A 6,298-nucleotide genomic window follows, 5' to 3' on the forward strand; every position below is an offset into this window, starting at 1 on the left:
AGAGGGGATCAGGTGCAGGCAAAAAATTGCTCCATAGCAGCAATGAAATCCACATGCAACGTCCGAGAGGCAGAAACAGTAAGAATTAAAGATGAGGACATGGAGGTCCTAGATGACGTCGGTAAAGAGCTGGTCGACAAGAGTGAGGAAGTCTTGAAAAAAATTCTGGTAAAAGAAGATGATGTAGAGCGCTTCTTCCTTCTTGGCTCAGGCTTAGCCGAGGAGGAGGAAAAGGAGTTGGAGGCTTTCTTGCTCGCAAACATAGAAGTGTTTGCCTGGACGCCATATCAGATGTCTGGTATTGATCCCGAGGTCACTTGCCACATGCTCAATGTAGACAGGTCGGAAAAGCCTATCATTCAGCGGGCAAGGAGGCCGACGTTGATTCACGTGGAGACAGCAAAAGAGGAAGTGGACAAGCTGTTGGAAGCCAAGGCTATTTGGGAGGTGAACTACCCAACCTGGCTGTCCAACACAGTAGTTGTGAAAAAAAAGAATGGAAATGGGAGGATCTGCGTGGACTTCATTAGCCTGAATAAGGCTTGTCCTAAAGACAGCTTCCCTTTGCCCAAGATTGATCAGCTGGTGGATGCCACTTCAAGGCATGGAAGGATGAGCTTCTTGGATGTTTACTGACGAGGAGAAGACTGCATTCATCACCTAAAAAGGGTTGTACTGCTACAGAGTGATGCCTTTCGAGCTGAAAAATACAAGAGCAACCTACCAGAGGTTAGTAACTAAGATGTTCAGACATCTGATTGGCAAGACAGTAGAAGTGTACATTGATGACATAGTCGTGAAGACTGAAGAACCTCGAAATCATCTGGCTGACTTAAAGGCAGTTTTTGATATCCTAAGAACATATCGGCTTCGACTCAATGATTCGAAATATGCATTTGGAGTCGGGTCTGGTAAGTTCCTAGGATACCTGGTCACCAGAAAGGGCATTGAGGCAAGCCCAGATCAAATCAAGGCCATTCTTGACTTAAAGAGCTCGACGTCAGCCAAACATGTCCAGATTTTGATCAGCAAGGTAGCAGCCCTAAACAAGTTCATTAGCTGAAGTTTAGATAAGTGTAAACTATTTTGTTAGTTTGTTAAAGAAAACTACAGATTTTTTATAGACAGAAGAGTGCAAAGTCCCGTTGGCCTACTTGAAAAAGTACCTGACAACAGCTCTAATTCTGTCAAATCCAATACTTGGAGAAGAATTGTTCCTATACTTGGCAGTTTAAGAACATGCAGTAAGCGTAATAGTAATCTGAGAAGATAAGGGAGAACAAAAGGTCGTATACTATGTAAATAATACCCTAGCAGGTGCAAAAACTAGGTACCTGCTCTTGGAGAAATTGACACTAGCCCTGGTGATAGCTTCAAATAAACTGAATCACTACTTCTAAGCCCACAAGATTGTGGTGCTTACTGAGCATCCTTTGAAATCCCTGTTACAACAAGGAGATCTGACAGACAGGGCAGCCAAATGGGCAGTAGTGTTAGGCCAATATGACTTCGAGTTTAGGCCCTGAACAACAATTAAGGACTAGGTTCTGGCTGATTTTGTAGCCGAGTTCACCCCTAGTGCCATCTCGCGTTGGACTCCGGTGAGCCGTAGCTTGGGATGCCCAAGGGAGTAGGAAAAAACCCAACCGGGGCCCAAGAACCCCACTCCAGCAAAACAGAAGAAAAAATAGAAACCAAAACCCTGGGACATCTACATCGGTGACTCCCTTCGCCTGTTTGTTGATAGAAGTTCAAACCATTAAGGAGCAGGGCAAGATTAGTGTTAGTGTCCCCAGATGGGCGAATGTTAGAGCAGTCTATTCGTTTGGGGTTCAAGGCCTCAAACAATGAAGCAGAGTATGAAGCACTGATTGCAGGGTTGAAGTTAGCAGCAGCAATAGAAGCGGATGTGGTTGTAGTCTTCTGTGACTCCCAACTTATTGTGAATCAGGCAACAGGCGAGTATGCAGCCCGAGATGAAAGAATGATAACCTATGTCAAAGAAGTTGTTAGATTGCTAGCATTGTTCCAGGATTGCCGGCTACAGCAGGTTAGCCAAGATGATAACAGTCATGTCGATGCCTTGGCTAACCTGGCTAGTGCTATGAAATCAAGAGAGGCAAGGACAATAATGGTTGATTATTTGTCAGGCCCGAGTGTAGAATCACTGATCACAGAGTACGAAGCAATGTGTGTGGAGATAGGTTCAAGTTGGGTGGATGTAATAGTAATGTTCCTAAGGGATGACAAGTTGCCGGATGACCGAAAAGTGGCGTATAAGACTAGATTGAAGTCGGCCAGGTTCTACTTGTCAGCAGATGGCCATCTCTACAGAAGATTCTTCACTGGGCCCTTCTAAGATGTGTGCATCCATTCCAGGTTGAAGATCTCTTATATGAAATACATGAAGGAGTATGTGGAAGCCATGCTGGGGGCAGGTCACTTGCCCATAGAGCCATATCCCAGGGATACTGGTGGCTATACATGCAAAAGGATGTTGAAGCCTACGTCAGAAAGTATAAGAAGTGTTAAAGGTTCGCACCTTTGATACATCAACCAGCAATAGATCTAAACCCAGTGTCCAGCCCTTGGTCGTTTGCCCAGTGGGGCATGGACCTAGTGGGACCACTGTCACAGGCAACCGGACAAAGAAAGTTCTTGCTAGTAGCCATAGACTAATTTACAAAATGGGCAGAGGCCGAACCCCTTGTAAAGATTCAAGATATCGATGTAAAGAACTTAATCTGGAAGAACATAATAACTAGATTCAAGATCCCGAGAGCCATTATAGCAGACAATGGCACTTAGTTTGACAGTACGCTGATCAAGAGCTTCTGTGCTAAGTATAAGATTAAGAATTACTATTTTACTCCTAGTTTTCCCCAGAGTAATGGGCAAGCAGAAGCATCTAACAAGACCATTTTGGATGGGATCAAAAAGAGGCTGGAAGCAGCCAAGGGCAAGTGGGTGGAAGAATTGCCCAATGTTTTGTGGGCATATCGGACTATGCCGAGAAGATCAACTGGGGAGTCTCCATTTGCTATGGCTTATGGAACTGAAGTAGTCATCCCACTAGAAATTGGCATCCCTAGAATCAGAACCCAAGGAGTGGAGAATGGAACTAACGAGGCATTCTTAGCCCGAGATCTGGACCTGGTGGAATAAAGAAGGGAGAGAGCAGTAATTCAACTGGGGGCATGCCAACAGCAGCTCGCTAGAGCTTATAATAAGAAGGTCAACTCAAGAGAATTCAAGGTTGGGGACCTCGTCTTGAGGAAAGTTGTTGGCAACAAGAAGGATCCTAGGGAGGGCAAACTTGGCCCAAATTGGGAGGGGCCTTATAGAATCATCTCAGTTGCTGGCAATGAGGCTTGAAGACACTGATGGCAAAGAGTTGCCACGACCCTGGACCACTTGCAATCTAAAGTTTTTTTTATCATTAGTTTTTATTTTTTGAGAATTATGCAATATTAGCCGAAGTTTTAATAAAACACTAGCTTGATTTGGTTTTTATTGTTGGTGATATTTATGCGATAGGACTGAAGTAGCCTTATGACGATGTTTCCGGTTGAAACATGACGAATAACTTAGACTTATCATACGGTAGAGGTGAATTATACTTGCCATACGATAGAGTTAAACTAAGTTTGCGATGCTTCTGATTGAAACATAACGAGTAACTTAGACTTATCATATGGTAAAGTTGAATTATACTTGCCATATGATAGAGTTGAACTAAGTTGGCGATATTTCCGGATGAAACATGTCAAATAACTTGGACTTGCCACGATGGCAGAGTTAAACTAAGTTTACTCTAGATAGATTAACAGAGAAACAGAGGTAGAAACCTTGGCTAATTTTCGTTTGAATCAGACCTCGGCAAGAATTGGAGTTGCGTGCTTAATGTGAACATAAGTTGTACTTAGGTTCACATTAAGGGCAGCAAGTGCGAATGGAATACAAGCATAGCACTTGTGAATTTTTTTGAAATTTCAAGTTGAAGTTATGAATAACACTTGAGAAATTTTTGAGTGTTGTTTGGCCGAGATCACAATGAAAGGTGAACTCTGAGGTAAGTTAGTCTGAGGTGACCAACTAAGGTTGCACCCGAGATGAAGTATATTCAAGATATAATACATGTTAGATATGTTTAAACTCGAAGTCATTACATAGTTAAGGTGTACTTAGAAGGATTACAATAATGATTTTAAGTGTGGAAACATGCAAGGCACAAAAGAAAAGCAATAAAGCATAAAAAAACAAGCATACATTCAACACTTAGAAGAAAAGAAGGCATACATTCAAAGAAAACTTGTTCATAGGGCTGACAAAAAGGCACTTCAGCCTGGCATAAGAGTTTACTTGTTCAGATACATAAGAACGCATATCTGCCAAACAAAAGCAAGTATTGTTCACAGTTAAAACAGATTACAAGTATTGAAAAGAAAAATTCAAAAGAAAAGATTATAGCTAAAAGAAAATATCCTAAGCATTAGGGATGATCTCGGATTGCTCAACCTCGGTTGTTGGGTTTGAGTCGGCTTCGGTTGGAAGAGTGGCTTCTTTCTCTGCCGTGATCTCGGCGTCTATTTTAAGTAGAGTTTGGTCCAGGCTCTTTTCGGTAGCCTGGATCTTGGCCTCTAAATTGGCACTTTTAAGAACCTCATCCTCCTCCTTATCTTAAGTCAAGTCTAGGATTTGCTCATTCAGAGTCGGGGACTTGGCCCCAACAATGCCAGCTTCTATAACCTTGTTGGTTTCAGCTTCTTCTTTCTTCTTGGCTTCATCCTCGAATTGGCTTGAAGTCGAAGGGAATGGTAGAGCAAGTTGGTTAGTGTCGTGAAGAGGCGAGTCGTCGGGGATGGCCAATGCCTTCAAAGCAGCCATCCAGCTAAGGGTGTAACCCTTGTTGCATGCCTGATTAACTTACTTCTTGTAGGCATCACGGACGTCGGCTGCCCCTTCGGTGTAGGCTTTCTTGTCGGCAGCCTTGAGATTGGCCTCTTTGGCGGCCAGAGCAGCTTGGAGCTCAGTTTGGGTTTGGGCCTCTTTGTCTTTCACTTCTTTTCTTTAGCTTGAGCTACCTCGGTGACATTCTCTGCAGCCTCGGCACGGTTCTCGGCTTTATTTTGGACCAATTGGGCAGCTTTGGCCTGGTCCAGCAAACCTCAGATGCAAGCCTCAGCCTGATTTAACAAAGAAAGGAATGCAACTGCCTTTTCTTAGTCTTCTTTGTTAAATTTTTCTTAAATTTCTCGACTTTGACTGCGAAGGAATGACCCTGCTGAATGGCCTGCAAGAAGAGAATGAAAATAGAAAATTCGTTGAAGTACAAAATTCAGAATGAAATTAAACTAAAAAGACAAGTAGAAAGACTTACCAAAATGCAGTGTTGTATCATCAACGCATAGTTTTCATATTCAGTAAGCTTGGTCATGCGATTGATATCGGCCGACAAGAGAACAGCGGTGGACAGAGCAACTCCGACCTCTACACTCTTTAGCGCATTGTTGCCTACCACTAAAGGTCGGTCTTCGACCATGATTGTGGAAGCCCAGGGCTCGCTGGCGCGGAAGACTCCGGGCGCAACCCTCTAACCTTGGCCTTTTAAAAGATGGCGCGCTCAATGACTCAGCCTCGGCAGGCCTCTTCTCGGCTTCGGATGAGCGTTTCTCAATTTTAGCCAACTTAGAAATTGGCACCGTGTCCTCAGATTCGACCTCTGTGGCAGTGGCTTTAGCCTTGGCCCTTTTTACCCTTTTGGCTTTGGGCTTAGGTTGGGTTTGAGAGGGAGAAGAAGAATGGACCAACACTACGCTAGGGATTTCGGCGAGAAGGTCATCGAGGATAGTTTTTGTTCGACCCATTTTGTCGAAAGTAACGATAATAGTGATTTTGGGGCCGAAATGGATGGCTGGTAAGGCAATAGGAGGGTTAGATAGGTCGACCATCAAAATATCAGAACCTAGGCGTTTTCGACTTCTAGTTCTCTCGGTAGAAGCATTGGTAAGAGCTCAGCGTCAGTGTTGGCATTGGGCTGGAGGAACCAGTTGGGGGGCTGAAGTGGACGGCTGCTCTGTTGGATCAAAAGTTGAGGCTTAATTAGGCCTTGGTGATGAAGCAGCTGGCAGAGTTGCAGTAGAGGGTGGAGACTTGCTTTTCCAAGGGATGTCGGACAGAGGGCTTCAATATGTCAAAACGTAGTTGAGAAAAATTAGAGCCTTGCGAAGTTCAATTGGTAGGCCAGAGGTGAACCAAGTCTTTGCTCAGCGCGTAGGACTGACGAAAATTCTTTTCT

Source organism: Camellia sinensis, chromosome 4 (genome assembly GCF_055761805.1).
Source record: "Camellia sinensis isolate YWXY chromosome 4, ASM5576180v1, whole genome shotgun sequence".
In the NCBI taxonomy this organism is placed as follows: domain Eukaryota; kingdom Viridiplantae; phylum Streptophyta; class Magnoliopsida; order Ericales; family Theaceae; genus Camellia; species Camellia sinensis.